We start from the raw sequence: 26,479 nt of genomic DNA, 5'->3' as shown, positions 1-26,479 counted from the left end.
GGTGGCGCAGCGGTTTGGCGCCTGCCTTTGGCCCAGGGCGCGATCCTGGAGACCCGGGATCGAATCCCACGTCGGGCTCCCGGTGCATGGAGCCTGCTTCTCCCTCTGCCTGTGTCTCTGCCTCTCTCTCTCTCTCTCTCTCTCTCTGTGACTATCATAAATAAATAAATAAATAAAAATTAAAAAAAGAAAAAAATAATAATAAAATAAAATACAAAGAAGTGGTAAATGAACTTTTCTCAAGACGTAAGAAAGGTTAAGGTCTGATTTCAGGTTTCTGATGTCATAGATATGTGAGGGCATTTCAGGTTGGAGAGGCCTTTTCATCAGCAAGTATTTTCACATTTTTTCTACCTAATATGTAGCGTACATATACATCTGCCATTAATGAATTAAAGTCAATGACACAGATACAGAGTGAAGGCTTGACTGTGTCATACTTATTGCAATTTTAGTGACCTCAAAACATGTTATGGACTGGTTTAGGGTTAGCTACCTATCCCTGCAAGATATATGCCAGAAAAATGTTTGTTTGGTTTTCTTAAGATTTATTTATTCATGAGAGACACAGAGAGAGGCAGAGACACAGGCAGAGGGAGAAGCAGGCTCCCTTCAGGGAGCCCAACGCGGGACTTGATTCCAGGACTCTGGGGTCATGACCTGGGCTGAAGGTAGACACCCAACTGCTTAGCCACCCATGTCCCTCAACAGGGTGATTTTACACTCCCAGGGGACACCTGGGGATGGTTTTGCTTCCCTAGGGGACATCTTATCAACCAGAGATGCTTTTGCCCACCCTCCTCTCCACCCCCAACGACCACCAGAGGACATTTAGCAACATCTGGAGATATTTTGAATCATCACCACGGGGGCGGGGGAGGGGGGGGGCCGGGGGGGGCATGGTGCTGGCATCTAGTAGACAGAGACCAGGGATGCTGCTAAACATCCCACACTGCACAGAAGAGCCTCGTCCCCCCGACTGGACAACAAAGAATCATTGGGCCCTACGTGTCTTAACTGCCAAGGCTGAGAAAATTTGGTCGTAAACACATCACCATGAAATATGCTCTAAAATGCTAGGGTCAAAGACAGGAGAAGGTAGGAAAAGCACAGAAGGTCACATAAGAGAGAGGGAAGATAAGATAGAAGAGAAAGATCAGAATCAAGGAAAAATACAAAGTATTTTTGAGATTTCCCTACAGCTAATATAAGAAATGCAAATATGGAGTCAAACCAGTAATGATCACAAACCCACAATGAGAATGTGTGCAAACCTGACAAGCATTTTATAGAAGAAAAAACGACGCTTTTTTCTTAAGCTACACTTCTGGCTTGTTGATGAATGAACTGCCTTCCATACGATTAGTTTACTCTCTAATGAACGTTTCCCGTTCCTCCTGGATGCCAGGCCCCGAAAATGCTAGAGTGACTGAGCGAGACTCATGCTGGGCAGCAGTGCTACTTGGATAGATTGTCCAAATAAGAGTGACCTTGAACTCAGAAATCAGATCTCCTTAACTCCAAATATGTTCATCTCTTCCAACACAAGGTAAAAGAATACATATTGTGCCCCCATTTTTTAGTGTTTAACAGCAAGGCGTGTATGTTTGTAATAGATAATGTGTTTGTGTTGTAATGATCCATACTAAACTACTAACAGGTTTTATCTCATGGGGGGCATGGAGGTAAGGAGGGCAGGAATGTAAACAGTCCTATTTTGCTCTCTAGATCTTGGGACTATGTGCTTCTTTCATAATGGGAAATGTATTCAGTTATAATTACTTTTTTTTTTAAAGAACGAATTTTCCCAAAAGCAAAATGCAAAAATTCTATAAGCTGCAAATATTTAATACAATATCTTGCTTTATACGAGATACAAATTGTTTAGAAGTCGCAGCAACGGCTTTAATCATACCCCTAAAAAAAGGAATTTGCTAAAGAAATCCTAGAGTTTATTTTACAGGTTTAAAAACTTTTTAGAAAACAAATATCACTCATCAATCAAGTGATGAATTTCCATGTATGGAGTTTATTGAAAGAAAAGAACACCTGAATGCCATGAGCACACCATCTTTACTAGTGGGGATTTCAATGGACACTTTTATGTTGATGCCATCTGGAAATTAACCAACAGATACCATGAGAGCATTTTTAGGAATGTATACATTCTCCTAAGAGTTGATTTTAAAAAAGCTTACTGGGGTGCTATGGTGGCTTAGTGGGTTAAGCGTCCTCCTCTTGACCTCAGCTCAGGTCATGATCTCAGTGTCCTGGGATCGAGCCCTACATTAGTGCTCCACAGGGAGTCTGCTTGGGATTCTCTCTCTCCCTCTCTTTCTACCCCCCCCCCCATAAATAAATCTTCAAAAAAAATGTTTACTACCTCTAAAATGGACTCAATACACATTTTACAACTTTTATGAGGGTTACTCTAACTTATTATAATAGTATATATATAGGAATAGTCAATGAACAATTAAATGCTTTGAATTTTCTCTAAGCTGTTTTATTTAATCATGAGCAGGAATAACTGCACTTTCTATTTTATGATTGATTTTTCTCATTTATGAACATCATTTTATGGACAAAATAATGAATTAGAAGGAAATGAGGTATTTCACCCCCTAAAATTTGGCAGATATCATAAATTTTTTTTCTCACTCTTCAATTAGGGTAATTTACAATAAATAGACAAGTGACATTTTGGCTGATGCTGAAGACTAGCTTGCCAAGGTGTAAAAAATGAACAATAAAAAATGGAAATGAAAACACTGTGATCATAAAACCAATCTCCTTATGGAGCTATAATTTCATTTATAGAAAAATATTTCTTATTCCATCTAATGTCATTTTCTATGTGATAACACACCATAATATAAAAATAATAACATTTCTGCTAATGGCTTATTGCATATTTTTAAATATATTATAAGTGTGTCTTTATAAAAACATACTGTTTGCTTTAGTTATATTCGTATATGATTAGGCACGTTATTATAAATTATAAATAAAATAAGCATCCTCAACTTTTCAAGTAGAGTTATCTGTTAACACGGCATCAACTAATAAATCAAAAATGTATTCCTGGGGGCACCTGGGTGGCTCAGTCAGTTAAGCGTCTGCCTTTGACTCAGGTCATGACCCCGGGGTCCTGGATCCAGCCCCACATAGGGCTCCCTCCTCAGCGGGGAGCCTGCTCCCCCTCCTCCCCCTGCCTGCCTTCCCTTTCCTTGTGCTCATGTACTCTCTATCAAATGAATAAATAAAATCTTATTTTATTTATTGATTAAAATGAATTATTATATTAAAATGAATAAATAAAATCTTAAAAAATGTATTCCTATTTCTTATACTTTATTAGTAAGGGGCACTTTCCAATACATAAACATCTTGATAGGTTATACCCAAATGTGTACCCAAATAAACTTGAAATAATGTAAAAGAGATAAAAATAAACCTGTGTAATTATTTCAACTAATCCATGCAAACCAAGTTACTATTAAATTATGCCAGTTATATTTCTCTTCAGTTATGGCTTCCTAGAATTTGTTTCCCACATCACCGCCTGACATACCCGTTGACTACATCACGTCAACTATATTTTGCTTCCAGAGTAGTCTTTAAAAGTACAAATCCTATTTCATTCAATCTCAAAATATTCCAGTCCAAATCAAGAAGAAATGTTTTCTTAAGGACTGAAATCCTCCTGTGGGTATAATCATGTTTAGAATCTAAATAATCAGGAAAAGGAGGTCATGAAAATCCCATTGTTGGTTCACCCGTTGGCTCTTTTTCTCAATTCTTTATTTTTCTGGCAGAATTGTGGGCGGCCACGGACTGGCTGGAGTAACTGGACCAAACCAAGCCCGGACTTGCGTCCCTCATTCACTCAAAAGGCTCAGGGGAGCCTAAAGGGTGAATAGTTGGTTGACGCTTGAGAAAGTGCTTGAGCAATGGTTTTCAGAGCTCGCTCGTACGTGATCGCCCACACAGAATTAGTTTATAGAAATCCAGTTTGATTTGGGAAAATAAAAATGTTTCAGGATACAACTACATTCAACGGAGAGATAGATGCAGGCTCATAATGTTTGTCACGGATGCTTTTCTAATATTACGATGACTGCCTACTGACCAGTTTTCATTAATGTCGCAAGACTCATTTTGTCAAAATTGGTTCCCTCTACTCATATTTACTTCCAGGTACTCTTACTTTAATGATTGGTCAACTCTGATGGTGCGAGCATCAGAAAGGTTCGAAGTGAAGTCACGGGCAACAGGTATGTCCAGAGCACGGTCGCGGTCCGTTTAATGCCTCTGTGGAAACCACGGGCAGAGATATGCTTGGAGAATCGGGGACAACCTAGGGAGACCGGTAATACCTTGCCTTTGGGCCAAGGATCGAGGTTCACGTCGCCAAAGCTATGAAACCCTCACTCGGTTTCTGGGACGGAGCCCATCCGTACGAACGTGGAAGCTGTAACTCCAACATGACGCGGAAGCCCTGCTCAGCTAAACCGGCCGATTCTAGAAACGCCGGTCTCAGATTCGGTGCAATTTGGTGTTTTTGGACTTTTTACAATGAAGCGCTTGGCAAGCCAGTCCTTTCCCTTCCATACCCTGTGCAATGCTTTAGGTCTCTCACCTATTCAGTTTAGACCTCTGTTGTCTACCTCCTGGGCAGGGAAGATTCAACTTTGGAAAGGAGACATTGGGTTCATCACATTTAGGTTCTCCTCAGTCTCTTTTGCTGCCTTTTCCTATTCTGATTCCCCTCAATGATCAAGCAAGTGCTCTCAAAGCTGACCTGATGGCGCCAACGATTACCCATGTGGGCAGCTTTCAAATATGTATCTACATCCCAGGATGGATCCTTATTTCCAAATAACATACCCAATTTACTACAGCGCATGTTCCCCCACAATGGTCTCCAGGCACTTCACCCTCAAAAATTCCAAAATGGAAACCTTAGTCTTTCCCTCGATTCACATTCTCTGTCCCATATGTCCTTGTCTTGGTGAAAAGTAGCGCCAGCTAGTCAATCAGTCAAAGCCTGCACATGATTCTCTTTATTCCTTCTTCCTGGAACGTTTAGACCCAGTCAGTCAGCATTCTATCAACAAACACTCTATCAACAACATTCTATCACTCCAGCTCTTTCTTCTCCAACTCCACCGTTATCTCCTACATCCGCATGATCTCTCATCCAGACAATTTTAAACACTGCCTAAGTCAGTTCCATATGGCTATTTCCTACTTCTGCATTCCATCTTGCCCCAAAGCTGTGCGGTTTCATAAATGCAAAGTTTATCATGTTCCTTAACGCCTTTTCCTTTACTCCATTCTCTTTGAGAACCTTGAAGGACTCCACAGGGTTCACAGTGATGGTACTTTACACAGGCACTTATATACTTAGAAAAATGTAAAAAAATAAAATAAAAATCAAAAAAAAAGAAAAAGAAAAATGTAACATCAAGCCAAGGAATAAACCAAGTCACGGGATTACTACCTCATAATCCTGGAGGATCGGTATTGCCTCAATGCAATTAAAATACATTAGTTTAAAACAAAGTTTACAGAGTAGAAGGTCAGATTCAAATGAATCTGAGACTTCCAAGAAATTCCACTTGCAACAGGCAAATGAAGCTTTCGCCAGCACTTGTCTGACACTGGAAGGCTTTGGAGGAATCTAGCACAGTAGCTGGCCCAGAAGAATCGTCTGAAAAGTGTTTTGAATGAAGGCCTGCAGGATTAAATGTAGAAACACCTAGCTTTAAACCACTCAGCACACTATTTTTGGCTCTCCCTTATTTCACAAATATCATTCCAGCAGGCAGATCATCCCACTGAAATTCCAATTGGACCTCAGAAATCCTGCGCTGCGGCGTCTCGAGCTACAAGCAAACTACGGCATATCCTTCGATAGTAGCCCTGACTCACAGCTCTTCAGCCTTTCTCTCGATAGGTTCGGTAGCAAAACATCACCACCGAAAGATCAAGTTAGATCCACTCTCAGAAGCTTCTTTCCGGCCCTGACTTGGAATCTGAAGACAACGTAATTCCTCCCCAACGTAGAGACCATATGTGACGTTCCATCTCCCAGAATACGAGACTGAAAAAGAAAAAGAGTGCCCCTGGGTTCAAACTGTGGAAAGGAACGGTGTCTAAAACGAACAACGTAGTGCTAGGAACTTTGACTATTTGTTGCTTTTCTCAGAATCTCAGGATCCTTCTGGTGATCTGTTAGGAGGAGATGAAGGAGATCCAGAGTTGCCTGCTCTCCAAACCCTACAACACACAACTGGGCGAATTCAAGATGGTGGGGCCCCGGGCAGAGGCACACAAAGCTGCGTGAAAATCTGCCGTATCACTGAAGAATTTTGCTTTTACACTTCTCGGTGATGCATGTGGGGTTCGCATTACTATCTTCATTTTGCATTCAAGAAAGTGATCTCCCCAGGATCCCTAAACCAGGAAATGATGGACCCACAGGCAAGACGACACAGAATAGGAAAACACGTGGTAAGGGGCCAGGTTTACCTGTATTTCGGGAAGTCTTTGATAACTCCTCTGGGGTCTTCCTCCACGGCTTCCTACAAACTTCACCCTTTGCTTCATCTTTTCTTGCAAAAGCTCACTACTTTAGATGTACTGAAGTCCACACATAAAAGCAAAACAAAGCCCTGGTACATTTTTGCTTTGTGAGTTTGTCATTTTTGTTTTTCCTTACATAGTTCTTTGTTTTCAGATTTTTAAACCAGGAGGCATTTCTTTAAAAAGTATTAGGGGGCAAAAATGGTCAAGAGCTGAGTTTTGTAAGGTTTGAATCTTAATACCCTAGAGAAGGGAATTCATATCGAAAAGACTGCTCTGTGATCATTGTTTTCACGTGCAAAGTCACAAAACAAAATGTGCTCTTAGCCCTTGATGGGAGGTGTGATGCATTTTAAGTACTGGACCTGAAAAATAGATTGCAACCTTGAGACCCAAGTGACTTTAATGCCTGTGGAGACACCAAGAAAAGCATCAGAGACACAGCCTCTTCTCAGACCTAAAATAAGTGGAGTCCAGGCACATGCGGGTGCTAACATGTATCCAGAAAATAATGACCTAAGTGATCCAACTCATAGGCCTCTCGTCATCACTGACACAGCTATTCGGTCAAAATGGACTAAATCTGGAGAGTGCTCAGAAACACAAAGCAGAGGGGCACAGATGGGTGCCAATCAGTGTATAATGCACTCAGCCTTCCTCAGGCATCTGTCTCCTGGAGAAAAGTTGTGACTCTGCCAGAAACCACTGCCAAATGATTTATGTTTCTCTGATTACTTATTTTCCATTCAGATGTCAACAATCCACAGCATTGCACACTCGTCTTTAATAGTAACATGATTTGAAATGATGAAATTAGATCTCCAGGATTCTCCTCAAGTCCTTCCTGCCTCCACCTTAGTGCATGATCTAAATCAGTTACTGCACATCTGCATATTATGTGAAAAAAGTCCAATTACATACCAGTGTGTTGGACGCGATCCCAGGTGTATTTTAAAAACTAAGAAACATGTCATTAAAATGGCCAGGTCATTTTTGTTCCTTTCTACGCTTCAGCATTCTTCAACTTGTTTTGACAGCATGCACTAATTGTGCCAGTCTTGACCTATATATGCTAAAAATGTAAAGAGTTTTCTCCCACGAAATTTCAAGATTAAAGATTTCTTATTTGGTTCACATTAATATTTTATATTACAAATTTTCCACAATGGTATTTCATTTGTGTATAAAAAAATAATAACCAAAAAATAAAATAAAATAAAAAATAAAAAATAAAAAATAATAATAATAACCAAAAATTACTCTACAAAGAGATGATCTCAGTACAAATTACAGAATGTTTTCAACTAGGTAGTTTCTTTTCCTTTTTTTTTTCTTTTTTTTTTTTTCAGAAAATACACAACTTTTTGATAGCGACGTGGTCAAAAACATTCTTTCTGCACCCCCTCTAGTTTTTATCTTTTCTAAATCTCAAGTGACACACCGCGCTGAAGTTACTCCATTTGTACTTATAGTTTAGGATGCATTCATTTACATAAAATAGTGTAACAGTTAATTAGAATGAAAACAGCATATAATTTACCATTAGGTTAAATACAGCAGCACAAAATTATACTTTCCTCGCCATTTACTGACCTCCTACAAAATGGCAGCCAACGTGCTACGTGAAACAGTCATGTATTTAATCCTCTCAAGAAACTGAGAAATTACCATATGTACCACTTTTCAGGTTAAGAAAGAGAAACCATCTGCAATTAATTTGTCTGCTGAAGAGCATCCAGACTGTAAATATCAAATCCTATCTCCAAAGAAGTCAAAGGCCAAGCTCTTTCTAGAACATAGAAATTTCTGTAATGCATTATACTGATCATGCAAAACCACAATGAATAGCGGTGCAAATGTGTTTAAAGCACCAGTGCTTCAACATCAAGTGCTAGTTGAGTATACGGTACGCGAAAAAGCAGCACAAAACTGGAACAAAAATATCTGCTATCGGTAAACCCACCTGCGCAATAAAGTCTCATCACCCTCTCAAACTGAACTCACTGTATTCCTGGGTGCTATGAACTGAACTGTACCCCACCCCAAGATGCCTGTGCTGAACACCTAATTCCCAATGTGATGTTACCTGAAGATGGGACCTTTGGGACATAATTTAGATGAAGTCATGAGGGTGAGGCCCTCATGATGGGATTAGTGCCCCTCCAAAGGCACAGGCAACTTCCCTAGCGTGCTCCTCCACCCCCTCTGGCCCCTCCTTCCTTCCTTCCCTCCCTCATCCAATACAGCGGCCCTCGGTTTGATTCTTACACCCAATCATCTTCTCTCCTCATCCTTCAGGCAAGCATCCCACTGGCCTTATCATTCAGAACTTTTACAACTGACATCAACTATTCCGACCACGGTCTCCAATAACGCATAGATCTTTCTCCCTTTCTTGGCCCCCACTCCTTCCCCTATCGATCTGTCCCCTCCCTCTCTCATGTCCCTTCCCTTCTAATAGTTCAATGTTTGGTCCATTTTTTTAACCACCTTCTGGCACATGATTCAAAGCTTTGGTACTACATTAACCTCCCACGGTACACTTGGGAAAAAAAAAAATCGATTGTCTTCCTTATACTCACCTATATTTAAGAAGAGTATGAGAGGGGGGAAAAATCATACAGCTATAATAAATACAACTACAATAAATTTCAAGCGGTCTTCAATATTGCGTGGAATTCCTATGTGCTATCCCGGTTTGCACGCTTTCCTCTTCTCCACAGTGACACGTGTAAAAGTACGTCTACATTCTCACACATCTGCAGCTGTAAAGAGCTGAGGAAGGCCTACCCCCTTCAGAGAGTACCCACTCTTTAGCTCACCACAGTACCAACCACCCAACGTGATTTCAGTATACACATACTCGTTGGTCTCTACAGACCCTATTTGCCAAAACTGCTCTAAGTGTAATGGAATGTCTCTTGGAAGAATTAATATCGTCAAAATATCCATCCTTCTCAAAGCAACTTATAGGTTCAATGCAAACCCTATTAAGAAAAACACCAACGACATTTTCCACAGAAGAAGAACAGACAATCCCACAATCTGTATGGAACCAAAGAAGACCCCAAACAGCCAAAGCAATCTCTTGAGAAAGAACAAGGCTGGAGGCATCATGCTCCCTGATTCCAAACTCTGGGACGAATCTGTAGTAATTAAAACAGCATGGTATTGGTATCAAAGCAGACACACAGATCAATGGAACAGAAAAGAGAGCTCAGAAATAAACCCACACATATATGGCTAATTAATTTTCAACAGAGGTGCCAAAAATATACAACGGGGAGAGCTTCAGCCCAGCAAAGGGAACTATCAACAAAAGGAAAAGGCAATCTACCAAACAGAAGAAAATATTTGCAAATCACATACCTGATAAGGGGCTAGGGGCAAAAATATATTTTAAAAACTCATAAGACTCTATAGCAAAAAAAAAAAAAAAAAAAAAAAAAATCCGGGTAAGAAAAATGTGCAGAAAATCTGAATAGACTTTTTTTTTTTTTTTTTTTCCTTAAAAACACAGAGGTGGCCAACAGGTCCAAGGAAGGATGCTCTGTATCACTCATTGTCAGGTAAACACAACTCAAGACCACAGTGAGATATCGTCTCACACCTGTCAGAATGGCCAGTATCAAAAAGATAAGAAATAACAAGCGTTGGTGGGGACATGGAGGAAAAGAAACCCTTGGGCACTGTTGGGGGGGATGGAAACTGAAGCAGCAGTATGGAGGTTGCTGAAAAAAATTAAAAATAGAACTACCCTGAGATCTAGGAATTCCACTTCTGGGTATTTGTCCAAAGAAAACAACAACACTGACTTGAAAAGGTGACACACGCACCACGTTCACAACAGGCGAACTATGGAAAATCCCAGGTGTCCATTGATGGGTCAATGTGGTACATGTATTCACTGGAATATTATGCTAACTAGTATGATCGTATAAAAAAGAATGGAATGTTGCCATTGTGACAACATCAATGGGCTTTGATGGCACTTCGCTAAGTGAAATAAGTCAGACAGAGCAGGTCCGATCTCTCTCACATGTAGAATCTAGAACTAAACAAATAACCAAGCTCATAGATCCAGAGAAAGAACCGGTCATTGCCATGGGGGGGCGGGGATATGGTGGAGAAACAAGCAAACCGCTCGTTTTGCTTGCTTTTTAAAATTTAAATAAATTGAATTTTTAAAATTCAATTGCTTTTTAAAATTTAAATAAATTGAAATTTTTTTTTTTTTTTTAAAGTATAAGGAAGTCCCCCCCCGCCCCATCTTAAAGAAACCCTTTGTGTAGTGGAACCCAAGTCTCTTTCCGGTGTCTATACTAGCTCTCCTATTCCACGGAGAGGGATGTGCCATGACCCCCAGATGTGCCACTTTGGCATGTGGATTATGTGGAGCTGAAGGCAATGAAGACCCAGCAGACTCAAGACAAACTTTTACTTCTCCCTCAACTACCTAAAAAAGTGTAGAAGGGGGACTGGCCCCAAAACAGAACTATTATCAGAGATGACTCTTTATCTGAAAGACCTTTCTGTATGTCGAGTGAGCATCTAATTGCCAAACCTCTGTTCCTCTTACTGTCCTGTGAATGACCCCCCTCCCCTATGGAGACCCGGGTTCCCATCCCATTCTCCATTCTTCAGCTCAGTATGGCATATAAACCTCAACTGACCGACGTGTCCTAAGGTCTCATATTTTTTAAGGGGACTCCCGTAATTACGTTATTAAATGTTTTTTTTTTCTCCTGTTAATTTGTTTTATGTCAATTTAATTAATAGACTAACTAGCCAAGACAACCCAAAGAGTAGACAATGTTCCTCCCCTACCTCACTGACGGGATCATGCCACGAAAGAACTGCCTTCAGGTGCTGTTTTATTTTATTTTTTTTTTCAGGTGCTGTTTTAAACACTCTACTTCCCAACTAACTCACCACACACACAATCCCATCAAAATGGTTCTCACCACAATCGCCGACTTGATGCCAAGTACATTAGGCACACAACAGACACTTTCATCCGTGTCTTTTCTTTTTATTATTGATTTTCTAGACTATTTAACACTGTTGATCATCCCCTCCTGAAATCTTGTTTGTTTTGAATCTTTACTTTTATAACATCATAGTCTCTTGGGTTTTTTCCTCCTCCCTGGTAAATCCTTAGGGTTGTTTGTAGGCTGTGTTTTCTTTTCTTTTCTTTTCTTTTCTTTTCTTTTTTTTTTCTTTCTTTTTTTTTTTTTTAAGCTGTGTTTTCTACCCTGGTTAAAATATTAGTGTCTCTTTGAGCCATGTCATAAAGTTTCTTCCCACTATATAAACTATAAACATTTGGAAGATCCTTTCTAAGCTAAAAACTCCTATTTGTAACCTGAAATCTGAATGCGTATACATCTATATGTATATATATTGTCAAGGAACAAGAATTCCTGTACCCTCAAAGGTCCTTCTAGCTGGACTAAAAATCAAATTGGCAGGAGACAGATTAACAGGAGAAATTTAAATTTAATAGTCTATGTAGGGGGAATCCATGCAGCCGTGTAAATTCCAAAGATAGTCCAGTAGGATGAGGGACTAAGGCCATCCTGGACTAAGGAGGAGCAGGTAGGGATCTGGGACTTAAAGGAAGGGTGGTAAGAGGAGCAGATGTCTGATAATTAGATGTCTGTCCTTCTATACATGTGGGCCATTTAGACAAAATTTATCTCTGTTAACAACCCATATTCTAGGAAAGATCTTCAATTTAGATTCCTCTTTGTAGCTAAGAGAGGGGAAAAATGTCTCTTGAGCCCGTAGAGTCTCCACCGCCTTCAACTCAGAATAATCTTCATGCCAAAGTGGCCATTTTGGGGTGGCCCCAATAATACAGACACATTTATACCCTATATACACCCACATCACAAGCCCACAGCAAACTTCTTCACTACAAATGTGTGTGTGTGTGGCTGTACGACTACCGGATATCCATAACGAGAGGACTCAGACACGTCAGAATGTGTCCAAAGTGGAAACCATTATTTTCCTTCAACAATTCTATTCCCACCTCTATTTATTCTGTTGAAGAAGTGGAACACCCAGGTTGCCAAAACTAGAATTGAAGGGGAGCAGAATTTGCCACCCCAAAATACGCCTCTGGCATAAGGATCATCTTGAGCTGGCTATTTTTAAGAAACAGCAGATGTGAGAGAGCTCTGAAAACCAAATAGAATTACTCTTTTGCAAGGGACATTTGCATTTATAAGGAAAGTCTCTGTTGGTACAAAGGTGTCTCCCTCTCACAGCAGGAAGAGAAGGATGATCAACTCTCTAGAAACTCTTCCAATGGAGAAGACGTTGACTTAAATCTGTGTTTAATAGCCATACCCTGTTTACTGTGCTTTTCCTGGAAACTTCCTGTCACTGGATCCCTACCCTCCCGATATCTTCTTATCTTCAGATGGAGATGGCATTTAAGGTGATGGCTTCGGCCACTTTGGGGAGTTACTCAGTTTTTCTGGGTATCTCCCATGTACAGGAGGTGTACATGTCATTAAACTTTTGGGTTTTTTTCCTATTAATCTGTGGTTTTTTTTTTCTCTTGTTAATTGGTCTCACCCAAAAACCTAGAAAGGTAGAAATAACATTATTTTACTCGCCATCAGGACCAACATTTATACCATCCTGTTGCCTACCTCACACAATCATTGACAAATCATCAAAATGTACAGATTTTTTTTTTCTTTTAAACATGATCTTATAAACTTGTGTCTCATTACCATCTCTAGACGAGACTACCATCTTCCCTTGCCTTGGCTTATTGGCAGAGCATTTATCGAAATATAAAATGCAGAGGACATCTTGTCACTGCAAGATGACTGTTACAATATTTCAGGATTTTTAATTGTTCTTTGAAGTACGAAGTTTGGATTAGAAAGCCCCACAAAATCTCTGCCCCCCAGCTTCATCTCCAACAACTCTAGTCCTTCTTTCCCTTCCTCTCTGTCCTCTAGCTCTACTTCAAGGCTTCTAGATCTGTGGCTGGACTCTATAGTCACTCCTTGTATAAGAGTCCCACGTGCGTGAAACACTCTCCCCTCCCACTGCTGCCTACAGAGGTGTCTCCCCCTTAACATGTATGTCAAAGCTCCTATGAGTGGCTCCAAGCATTCGAGAGAACCTTATAATACCCAAGCTCTAAAATACCATGAGCGGCCAAAGGTCTAACAGTATTTCACACACACACACAAAAAAAAACCCCAAGCTCTAAAATATCACAAGCAGCTAAAGGTCTAACAGTATTTCACCAAAAAATAAAAAATAAAAAAATAAAAAATACCCAAGCTCTAAAATATCACAAGCGGCTAAAGGTCTAACAGTATTTCACCAAAACAAAACAAAACAAACAAACAAACAAAAAAAAAACCTCCAAAAAAATCAAATATTAAAATTAGGAGAACTTTGAATGTGATATTTTGATTAAGAAATTTTTGGGTTCTTTTTTTTCCCAACTATTTAAAAATAAAACTTGGACTACCTTAAGGGACAAAATGTTCTTTGAGGTTCTCTAGTCCCTCCTCTCAGTGAAGGAAAATGTTGTCAAATACCTAAGTGAAAAGTATTTGTCGTGTTATTAGAAACTATTAATATTAATGATTTTACATCTTAGGCTGTATTTACCCAAACCTTATCATTTTGACAAAACCAGGGGAAAATGGGATTAACAAAAGGTCAGATATTCTCACTCAACACGTTAACCCTCCAGTCGCATCAAATCGAGCAAAAGCCGAAGCAGTAGGCAGACACAATTTAGTCAATGGGTTAATCTTTATGCCACGTAGGATACAATGAACCAGTGCCCTGTCGCAGTAGAGTTGGAAGTTGCCAGGTCAGAGAGTGGGAACGAAGCAGCTCATCGAGCTGAGCCGGGGGAAAACGGGGGGTAATCGGGGAAAACGGGGGATAATCGGGCCATCAGCCAGGTGTCTAGCTGGTCACGTCCCGTAAAGGCATCACACGCACACCAGTGAGACCTACCAGGGCTGGCGAGTCCTCCAGGACCACGGGTGCTCCTCAACCGCACCCTCCCTCCGGGGGTCTGGCAATTAAGAGGCCGCACTTCCCATCCAACTACTTCCCCGGTCCACTGTGTGCGAGGAACCGTAGACACGTTTTGTGATCATTTAAAAATCATAAAAAACACAGCACAAATGCTTAGGACATAGCACGCCCCAAATGCTGTTGGTAGGGAAGGAGAAATATTTCTTTACCTTTCTAGGCTCTTGACTGAGACTCTGTAACGCAGAAGAGATTTTATTTATAAACATATAAACCTATTTAATGTAAGTTTTGCATGACATGGGGCCTGCTTAAGAAAACGAAGACCTGAAGAAATGGCTAAACCTGTTTTTATGCTAAGTTTAAAGAAGAGTTACAGTCTTGGAAAGATACGGTAGGAGAAAGATTACGAGCTAAGTATAGTAAACTGGGGGAACTCAGCAAGATGACCCAGGTTCCTCCCGGCGTCCCTTTGCCTTCAGAGATAAGGATGTTCTTTCCTTCTGGAATACAGAGGATGATATCCTGAGGATTTTACGAGCTGCTTCAGAGGAAGGTCAGGAAGTCCTCCCTTCACATGCCGCTTCTCAAATTCTTTCAGCTTGAAACATTCAACACATCAAGGTGCCATATTTTGAGGTAGCACACCCTGGGCCCTGTGGTATTCTCAGTATCATTTCTCTCTTATTCAAAAAATATGACTTTCGGTGTAGACTCACTGACAGGTGTAAGAAAGTAAGTTTAGAGAAGAGTGCGCATGCGGGTCCCACAAAGATCCCACTAGACGGAGACCATTTAAGGGAAGGAAAACTGTTTCCACTTCATCTGATTATTTTATGAGTAGAAGCTGGAATGTGAGCTATCTCGACACTTTTCCTCATTTTATATCTGCTGTGAACCAAGTTATATTTTCTATCAAAACTCTCAAAGTAAATAAGAAGAGTCCTTTTTACACTCATTGCCATACCAAGAATGATTGATTCACATTCAAAAAGACGCAAGAATGTGGTTCCCTTTTAAGCCAAGAAAAGGTCAGAGGGCAAAGGGATGCCCCCCACCCCCCCAGGACAATCCCCGAACAAGGGCTCAAAAGAACAATAATCCTCTGAGAATGGCAGCACTTTGTAGGATCCGGTCCCTGTGGCCCAGCTTTGAATGAAGGTCATGATCTCACCCAGGAAGCATCTCAAGCATGTTTACTGCATTTTTATGCAAAAGCTACTGCCCGTCTCCATCACAGTAGGCCTCCTTACTCTGGAGATCTCCCTCAGTAACTATTCTTCTGAGGTCTTTTATCCAAGCTACTGCCGCCCATGTTTCCTTCCAACCCAACGTCCATTGTCCAGCCCTCAACCTGCACCAGGAGAGGGCTCTAAGACCACGGCCTGTCCTTCCTTGAGGCCCTGACCCCACTGCCGCTCTGCTTTACCGCAGGCTCCCAACAAATGAAGATTTCCACCTGCCCTTTCACCAACTGCTCTTCTCCATCTGCGCTGTCCATACAACCCTTCCCTGTTTCTCGCACCCCTCATCCCAGCTAAACTGCTCCTTGTGAACTCGCTTACCCCGTGACACGGTTAGATCATTCCTGGTTTTGCTTGCCTGCCCCTCCTGCTGAAGCCGACGGTTAACCACCACTCCCGCAGGGCGGCGTTAGTGCCCCAAAGTGTATTTCACTACTGCTTTGGTCAATTCTCAGCTCTGGGCAATTCCTATCAGCTTGAAAGCAAAAAGGCAAAGACTCAGATATAATCGCCATACTTTGATAGAGCACATTACAAAAACCAATATGCAAAATGTTAAATCATCAAAAAAAAAAATAACTCAAGAACATGGTGGCGGAAAATAATTAAATTGCTAATGTGTCAGTGAACTAGACGTTCATAAAACTAGTTCCTACTTAAAAGTGTATCGTAGGTCTGCATTTTCTTAAACCTCTATGAACGGATCTGTACTTCAAAATTTTCTTTAATTTTACTCCTATCAGCTTTATTTTTTAATATTTAAATAGTTATGTTAGCTTTAACATGGCTCCAAGCTTTAAATTATTCAGATGAGGCACTGAGTTTCCTTCAATGATTCTTTTTTTTTCTTTTTAAAGATTTTTTAAATTTATTCATGAGAGACAGAAAAAGGGAGGCAGAGACACAGGCAGAGGGGGAAGCAGGCCCCATGCAGGGACCCGACACAGGACTCGATCCCGGGACCCCAGGATCAAGCCCTGGGCTGAAGGCGGCGCTAAACCGCTGAGCCACCCAGGCGCCCCATCCTTCAATGGTTCTTCATGTACATTTAATGTTTCCGATACACTAAAGAAACCAAACAAAGTGGTGTAATGTTATGAAATGACTAGACTGCAAGTTCCTATTTCAAGTTTTTTTTTGAATAATGTATTTCTGAGATATATGTAGAATTTACTCATCTCAGAATAAATTTATTTAAGATAACTAATCTATTTACTATATTAAAGACATAATAATATTGCAAGATTTAATAAAACATTTTTTAATAAAACATTTTTTATAGAGTAATACCAATAACCCTATCCAGAGTTCACAAAATTCAAGTAGTCTATCCATTTTCTTTAATAGCCTAAATTATTACTTCTAAAATGTTTATTTCAAATTAAGATACCACTTAATAACTGTTCTAATTAAGACACTTTCTAAGTAACTAAAAATTCTAGTTCAAATTCATTTGAAACATTGAGAACTTCATTATCTCACATAACAGTAAATCCAGAAATATGGTCGGTTGACTTATGGACCCAACAATGCCATTAAGCACTTAGGTTCCTTACGGGGGTTTTTTCTGCTATCAATAATGCATTTGTTTTGCCCTCAAGCCAGATTGCCTAGTGGACAAAAGATGACAATTTAAACATCTATTCCAGAAAGAACCAATATCAAGAGCTGGCACATGCCTTCTCACCCAATGTCTCCTCGCTAAGCATAAAGACATTTCTTCTACCCTACTTCTCTCCGGTTCTGTTAGTTCCCGTAATTGACGACGACTGGGATAAGGAAAAGGGGTCCCTCAATCACCAATCACAAAGGGAACAATGCCCCATGATTATTAGCTTAGGTCAACTGAAATTTCACTTTTTTAGGAATGAACTGCCTTCCCTGGAGTCACGTGGGGCAGAGTGGATGACTGAATAAGTTAATTATTTGAATGACCAACCAATAGCGTCTGCCACAAGGAAGGAGATAGGACTCTCGGAAGTGAAAATATGCTCATGGATCAATGTGCAGGAAATGGAAAGCAGAATTAACTCAAGGTAAAGGGTCACACGTGGCTTAAACTAATCCGCGTCATTCCAAGGGAACCTGACGATCCAACACAGAAATGACGTAAACAAGTGGCCATGATAACTTGATGTTTACCAGTAGAACAGACACAACGTGGAGTCAAAAACAAGAAATAGGCTGAAAGACCAGCATCCCTGATTGTGATCTTGAAGTTACTGTCAGATTTCAAATACAAAACAATTACATTGCACCCACCCCTTGGGATTTTAAGGTGATTTATGAATGTGAGGCTCTAAGTAGTAATTATCTCAAATTAGTAAGTTTAAAGAGACTGTTTTTGTCATTTATTTCAAAGAAATTGAATCATCAGGTTCAAATATCAATACAAAAGACTAATTTTATAAATGGAAGTACCTCCAGAGAAATGTCAAGCCAAGCAAAATGAAGAAAGGGAATATAGTGCAATAAATTACCTGATATATGCTTCAATTGTAGGTCCCCTTCATAACACAGGGATTTACTATTCTTTTATGAATTCTACATTCTTATTTTCCAAAACTTAATGGCGCACATTTAAATTTTTCACCAATAGTGGTCATGAATAATACACATCTTATAACCAAATATATAATGTTAAGTAACTCAGTGACACATAGAAGAAACCACTTCCATATATTTGTAAGTTATTAATTTTGCTCTTAGTATTCCCAGGAAATGGCTAATGTCGGCGTAATTACTTATTACCAACTAGAACATACTGAGAACTGTTTAACATATCTCTTCTCCCTTGTAAAACATACCTATTCTCTCCTGGAACTTAAAGTGTAGTGGAGGAGACAAAACATTTATATATGAAAAATAAACCAGCACCACAAGGCAAAATTCCCAGCTAAATCACAACTGTTCCAAATATAGTTAATGCTATAAAGTGTAAAAGATAAATCTGTTTTTTAAATTTACATGTTCTGAAATGAAATATAAATCCTTCTTTGTTGAACTGTCACTAAGCAAGATAACCAAAAACTGCACACATGCTTCTTGAATAAAGCAACTAATCTAGAAAATAAGCATCATTTATTAGAAATATACTTTCAGAAATATTTAGGATATCTCTGTATAACTAACACTTAAAACTGAGTTAAATAATTTATTTTAACCTCATTAAATGGCAGCAAAACCAACTGGCACCTCTGAAAAAAAAATCAGTATAGGTGTCCAGGGATTCTTAACCTGTTTTGTGCCATAAATCCATTTGGCAGACTAGATAGGTCTATGAACCCCTTCTCAAAAGGTGTTTCTAGATGCTAAAGTAAAATAGAAATTATGTAAAAGAAATAGACTTAAAATACTCATAATAAAGATGCATTAAAGATATATTTAAAAAACTTAGATATAATAAAGATATATTAAAACAACTTCAAACATAGCTACATGTCTATAGATATACCCATATATGAGAAAATAATCCCAAGAAGCAGATGCAATTATTATCTCAATTTTGAACTAGTTGTAAACATAAAAATATTTCAAAATATGTGCAGCCTAAGCAATTAGACATGACAATAAATAGATGCAACTTCTGGAAAGCTACAGGTACTATTAAGGTGTGTGTGTATGTGTGGTGTTCACGAGAGAAATGATGTTGTTGTTCCTATTCAAGTTCAGGGACACCCTAGAGTATGAAATGGAGAGCACGCTCAGCTCCCTGTGACTCCAACTGCACGTTAGTTAGATCTGGAGAGATGGGGAAAGAAAGGAAAATAAGATAGCAATTCTTCAAGATAATTTATCCAGTTAAAGTTCTTGAACTTCCACAGGTAATCACGAATGACTAAGGTCATCATGAAGACAGAAAGGAAAAACATCTCTACAGTTCCAAAATCCCTAATTCGCTCTGTTAAACCACTTCCATGGTTCCCTATTTCCTGCCTGTGCCACTCCATCCCTCTTTAAGGGCCCGCCCCGCCTTTGCCTGAAAACTTATCTGACAATTATCTCCACACTTTGTTTTCAGATACTGCTGCCCCTAATGCTGACGAAGAACCCCACCCCTACTCGAAGAACCCCACCCCTACTCCGTCAACATCCTTGTCCTTACTAGGGAGTTCCACAAAAACAAACAAAAATTAGATTACAGAGAACACCACGCACCTTGACCTTTTTAAAATACATTACAAAGCACTCTTCTTAAAACTTTTTTCAGTATTTAACCGACTATGTTTTAACTCACTCGGGTGGAAATCTGGGTAAATTAACCAATTTGCTGTTCAAATTTCACTCTAAAATATAGCACTCTCTTGATGGTTGTAAACAGCTATGAGAGAAGGAGAGAGGCTAAAATCAAGTTTCTTCTCTTATATCAAATTTTAATTACTTTAGATTTGGAGATTTGCTACCACGGCACAGATGGTTCTGTTTGCTTTTTAGCTAAAGCGCTGTTTGAGATCAATATTACCTCATTTACAAACTAAGTGAGAAAGTTAGCTCAGCTATCATGTCATGAAATATTATATAACCATTTGACAATGTTATATAGCCAAATCCTTAACGATTCAGTTAGTAGGTTATTTATGCTCCGTAGTTCCTTCTGCCCAACCTCCGGACAAGCTGGTTTCAGTCACTTCAGTTACCACCATTTCTACAATCATTCAATCTGCTTTTTGTTGGCCGCTCGGGCACAGTTTATTAAGTTCCTTGGAATTCTTAGAGGACTTGCGGTTGAAATTTCGGGAAACAAGTCAACTGTAACACCTGATAATCCTAAGAGAAAGCTATACGATACCAGGAAAACACCACATTTATACCCAATGCTCACTTCACCACACCTTCTAACTATTCCAAGCAGGGAATTCGCCTTCTTCCAGTACTTAACTAACTGCACACGCGCCCGTGTTCTACTTAAAAAAAAGTAGAAAAGGTCTCCACGATTATGTCACCGTCAGAGCCATTAACCAAGAATATGGGTAGAAGATCTTTCCCACTACTTTTTTTTTTTTTTTTTTTTTTTTTTTTACGATAGTCACACAGAGAGAGAGAGGCAGAGACATAGGCAGAGGGAGAAGCAGGCTCCATGCACCGGGAGCCTGACGTGGGATTCGACCCCGGGTCTCCAGGATCACGCCCTGAGCCAAAGGCAGGCGCTAAACCGCTGCGCCACCCAGGGATCCCTCCCACTACTTTTCTCTATCTCTATAGATATAAATAAAAGCCTGAAAACTCCTTCAAAATTTGGGGGGGGGGGGGGGGGAGGAATTCAAGCATTGCTAGCCACAGTTATCTAAAAAAGGGTTTTAAACTAATGGTTAAAATTGGCCTAGAAACATCAATTAATTGAAGTTCCTTTTCCCTATAAAAATATACCTAGCATAAATAGAGAAATCTCAAAGCATATATACAATTATATGTCATAAATACTTCATAGAGATATAAATACATGTATAGAGATTCAGTCTATATATACACACAGATACAAAGAGGCATTAGTCACCTAAGTCTTGGACATTTCTAGGATATATTCTGAACTTCCTCTTCAGAAAGTATATGATAAAAACAATATGTAGATATATTTATATAATGTTAATATCAAAAAAATAAACGTAAGATTACAGCCTCTATTACTATCTAGATCGTTCTCTTAGGTGTACTCTAGAAAACATACAGTGTCATCCAAAACTTTTTAAAAAAGTTATAATCACGATTGTTACGTAACTACTTTACTCATCCTATGCGACCTGCCTTTCCAACACTATCCTTAAGTGCACCATATGGAAAAATGAAACGAATTCCAAATTTACCATAGGACATCATTTCAATGAGGGCAGGAAATGGGCATTTATTTCTTTGTACAGTATTTGTGTCACTTAACTGTCTTCTCATAAAAAATAATCATGGGTTGTAAGTATCATAGAGCAGCTGAGAACTTTTAGTCTAAAAGAAACACAAAACTAGCAACTAACAGAGCCTAAAAACAGTATTAAGCACCTTCTAAGCCTAAAACCATGACTTTCCGTCATTATCCTTAAAATAAAGGCCTGATTTGAATTTTGTATCTCCATTGCTTGAAAGCAGAGAGATTTCTCTGCTCAAAATTTACACCAATTTTCCTCTTCCAATATGAATATATTTAAGTCCCATAGGGACGAGTTTAAGTTTCTTGATCTGTAAACGTGTTAAGGCAAAGCACTATTAGATCCAGTAACCTCTGATACGTTTAGGGACCAGGGCTCAGGTAACCTTACGGTTGACTCCTGTAGTAACTACTTTTGTACTTATTATATTCAAATAAAATAACTTTTTTGTCCTTTGAAGTTTTAGAAAACTAACTTTACAGAACGAATCACAAACAAAATGCTCTGCTAAGTGAACTCTAAATAAAAATTATCTAATATTCAGCAGTGGAGATTAAAGAATTTCAAGATTTTTAATATAAAATCAAATGCAAAATTGGATATTTTCCACTAAAATTATTACTCTAATTTATCGAGCATTCACTTGTCCTTAGATTATTCCAAAAAAAAGTACCTATTTAATACATTGACCCTTTCACCTGAAAAAATAAACATCCATGCATACGATATAGCACATTAAGCTATAAAAATAGGTAGTTTATGTTGCTAATTGACATGTCAAACTAAAAATGAAATATTTCACAATTATCGTGTGTGGAACAAGGAAGGACATACGTTATAGGTAGTAAACGGACAATAAATTATATGTTGGTAAAATGCTGGTAGAAAGTAAAATAACAAAAATCACTGTGCTAAGAAGTTCAGAGCTAAGATCTGAAACCAAGCCTGCGGTTTCCTCAGACATAAAAAATATGCAGCAAATATTAATTGAATTAATTAATGAAAGGCTCCTAAATCTACCCTCTCACCTCTTAAAAGGAAACCGTTTGGCCTTTGGGAAAAGAAAAGTTTGCTGGCACACCATAAATGCAATTTTAGTCCTCAAGTGTTATTTCCGAGAAAGGAGCCAGATCCTGCAAATATATCTGGTAACTTCTCATAAAGGCAAAATTGAGCTGGACTTAAAAAAAATAAAATAAAATAACTGGCCCTGACTATAAATATAAACCAAGAGAAAAATAATTCGCTGATTGTATTTTTCTGTCTGAGAGAATGACTCAGCTGTAACCATCACAGAATCTCACCCAATATTCTCAAAGATTAAAATCTGATTAAACTAAAGCTAGGATCCAAATGCAAAAGTAGTAACTTTTCTAGGAAATGCAGCCCAGTCGCTGTAACGTGTCTACTAGATACAATTACCGTTTTACCCCCATCCTTTCCACTGAATCCACTAAGAAACTCTGTGACCTTTATATTTCTAAAACTATTAACATAATTTCATCTCTTTAATGCTCACAGTAAACTCGTAATTATGTAAAAAAAACAAAGTTTCTTTGCTTTGCAAGTTTAGAAACTGAAGTCCCAGGGGAGGCCCTGCCGAGGGGATTCACAGGGGTCTCAGGGCAGGCGCGTGGGCCGCATCTCAGACTCGCCGCTCCCGTGGAGACAGAACCAAACTAGGGCTTGGTGCAAATCAACCCCCAAACCCAGGAGGGTAAAAACCAAAGTCCCGGAAAAGGAAGGAAGGAAAGCAGGAAAGAAGGGAGGGAGGGAGGGCGGGGACACAAACTCCACGCAGAGGAGCGCCCGCGGAGCAGGCCTGATGCGGAGCTGGGGCAGGAGCGCCCAGGCCCGGGGTCCACGCGGGTCACGCGCGCTCACCCGACTTGCTCGCCTTCAGGAGGGGGCGCTTCCCACACGGGCTGCGCCTCGCGGCACCACCCAAATCGGTGCCACCTGAGAAAACCTAATTGTCGGATTCCGTTCAGGTGGAAACCGGCTGCTCAGGGCGCAGAGCGCAGGTCCTAGGCTTCCTGCCCGCCGGGCGCACTGGGGGCGGGGGCGGGGCCGGGTCCCCGCGGGGGCGCAAGGAGCTGCGGGGTGCAGGGAGGAGTTTCGGGGTGCAAGGAGGAGCTGCGGGGCGCAAGGAGCTGCAGGGTGCAAGGAGGAGCGGGGCGCAAGGAGCTGCGGGGTGCAAGGAGCTGCGGGGCGCAAGGAGTTTCGGGGTGCGAGGAGCTGCAGGGCGCAAGGAGCTGCAGGGTGCAAGGAGGAGCGGGGCACAAGGAGCTGCGGGGTGCAAGGAGAAGTTTCCGGGTGGGAGGAACTGCGGGGCGCAAGGAGCTGCGGGGTGCAAGGAGTTTCGGGGTGCAAGGAGGAGCTGCGGGGCGCAAGGAGCTGCAGGGTGTAAGGAGGAGCGGGGCACAAGGAGCTGCGGGGTGCAAGGAGGAGTTTCGGGGTGCGAGGAGCTGCGGGGTGCAAGGAGTTTCGGGGTGCAAGGAGGAGCTGCAGGGTGCAAGGAGCTGCGGGGCGCAAGGAGCTGCAGGGTGCAAGGAGTTTCGGGGCGCAAGGAGCTGCAGGGGCGCACGTCAGGGCAGCGCACAGCCCCCGCCCCCCGGGCCGCCACGGGAGGGCCCCCCTAGCACTTGTCTCCCCTCCTAGGTCACGCCCCCTGCTTGCTGCCTCTGGCTTTTTTTTTTTTTTTTTCTTTTCCTTTTTGGCCAAGAGGCCTGAGCTCAGTCACCCCAAAACTTCTCCCGGCAAAGCAGCCCCTTGTTTAAGCCCCAGGGCCCGACGGTCCGTCCCCCACCAGCCCGCCAGCTCCGCAGGCCCTTCCAGGGGGGCCTGGCGCCCGGGGCGCGCCCCCCCTCTCCGCCGGCGGGGCTAGCGGCTGCCCGAGGGGGCGCACGGGGGTCAGGGCGCCCCCAGAACCAGCGGGCGGACCCAGACCCAGAACACCCCGGAAGCTGTCGTTCCCGTGTCCCTGCGACGTCCCTCTTCTTAGGAGCAGGTCCTTCAAGGACCCTAATAGGCGCTTCCCAGGGGGGTGGCCCCAGCCCCGCAGCCCGCTGCTCAGCCCGGCCGTCGGCGCCCGGGAAGGGGGTGCGCACCCTGCCCCGCCCCGGGGCGCCCCCGGCACCTGCGCCTCCCCCCGCGCCCGCACCCCGTAGGGCGTCCTCGAAGGGCAGCCCTGCCCGGGGCCTCCCGCGGGACCTAGGAGCTCGGGGTGTGCAACCTCCGGCCCCCCACGGGGACCTAGGAGCTCGGGGTGTGCATCCTCCGCCCCCCCACGGGGACCTGGGAGCTCGGGGTGTGCATCCTCCGCCCCCCCACGGGGACCTAGGAGCTCGGGGTGTGCATCCTCCGCCCCCCCACGGGGACCTAGGAGCTCGGGGTGTGCATCCTCCGCCCCCCCACGGGGACCTAGGAGCTCGGGGTGTGCATCCTCCGCCCCCCCACGGGGACCTAGGAGCTCGGGGTGTGCATCCTCCCCCCCCCCCCCGCGGGACCAGAGAGCCTGGGGTGTGCATCCCCCGCCCCCCAACGGGGACCTAGGAGCTCGGGGTGTGCATTCTCCGCTCCCCCACGGGGACCTGGGAGCTCGGGGTGTGCATCCTCCGCCCCCCCACGGGGACCTGGGAACTCAGGGTGCCCGCCCCGCCTCCCGACAGAACCTGGGAGCCCGGGGTGTCCACACCCCCGCGGACCTGGAGCCCGGGTGTCCGCCCCCTGAGTGTGGGCCCCCCCACCCCTGCCTAGGGGACCCCGAGCCCGGCCCAGGCAGCTCCCGCCGGCCCGCCCCGGGGCGCACAGTCCCTCCGGGGGCAACAAAAGGGACGCTGGGCTGCGCGGAGTTTCGCTCGGGGTCTCCTCGCTCGGACCCCGCGGAGACGCCCCGGCCCCGCCCCGGCCCGCCCCGCCCCGCCCCGGGGGTCCGCGCCCCCGACCCGCGCCGCTCCCCGCGCGGCCGCAACAGGTCCTCGCCGCGGTGCCGGCCACGGGCCTCCCGCCGCCTCCCCCCGCTGGGCGCCCTCCTCCGGGACCCTGCCCTCCCCCGGACCCCTGCCCAATTCCTGAGGGCGCTGCCCTCCCCCGGACCCCTGCGCCCTCTCCCCGGACCCCTGCCCTCCCCCCCGGACCCCTGCCCAACTCCCGGGGGCGCTGCCCTCCCCCCGGGCCCCTGCGCTCTCCTCCCCAGGGCCCCGCGCCCTCTCCCCGGACCCCTGCCGTCCCCCGGAGCCCCCCGCGCTCTCCCTCCCGGGCCCCTGCCCTCCTCCCCAGGGCCCCGCGCCCTCCCCGGGCCCCGCGCCGCGTCCCCGGACCCCCTGCCCCCCGGCCCCCGCGCCCTCCCCGCGGCGGGTCCCCGGGGCCGCTCCCTACCTGCCGGAGGCCGGGCTTGCGCGGGAGGACGGCCGGGGCGCGCGGTCCCCGCAGACCTGCGGGATCCGCGCAGTGGGGTCGGCTCCGGGCGGGCCGAGCCGCGCGACCTCCTCCTCCGCCGCCTCCTCCGCCTCCTCCTCCGCCTCCGCCGCCGCCGCCGTGCCCGCGGCCCACTCGGAAACTTTCCCGGCGAAGAGTCGCCGCGGCCGCGGGAGCTGGGCCGGGCCGTGCGCCCCGGGACCCGCCGAGGCGGCCGTGGCGGCGCCGGGTGGAGGCCGGGCCTGCGGGCGGCTCGGCTGGGGCCGCGGGGCTCCCCCTCTCGGCCGAGGGGCCCCAGCGCCGCGGGCCGGCGCCCCCCTCCCCGCCCCTCCCCGCCCCCGC

The 26,479-nt window shown here is 43.5% G+C and overlaps 1 protein-coding gene across 7 annotated transcripts in view; it reads right to left on the bottom strand.

Annotated features, from left to right (window-relative positions):
* GULP1 (GULP PTB domain containing engulfment adaptor 1) overlaps window positions 1-26,248 on the bottom strand; it is a 217,778-nt gene extending 191,530 nt beyond the window's left edge. For 6 of the 7 annotated variants that reach the window (XM_038585069.1, XM_038585070.1, XM_038585068.1 and 3 more), the window contains exon 1: window positions 26,099-26,248. The gene's annotated coding sequence lies outside the window, so the exon portion shown is untranslated. The remainder of the gene's footprint in view (window positions 1-26,098) is intronic. The other variant, XM_038585073.1, reaches the window with a different exon arrangement.
* Between the last annotated feature and the right edge of the window lie 231 nt (window positions 26,249-26,479).

This window comes from Canis lupus, chromosome 36 (assembly GCF_011100685.1).
Source record: "Canis lupus familiaris isolate Mischka breed German Shepherd chromosome 36, alternate assembly UU_Cfam_GSD_1.0, whole genome shotgun sequence".
NCBI lineage: Eukaryota > Metazoa > Chordata > Mammalia > Carnivora > Canidae > Canis > Canis lupus.
The sequence above is the reverse complement of the archived record's forward strand: the minus strand, read 5'-3'. Positions and strand labels throughout refer to the sequence as shown.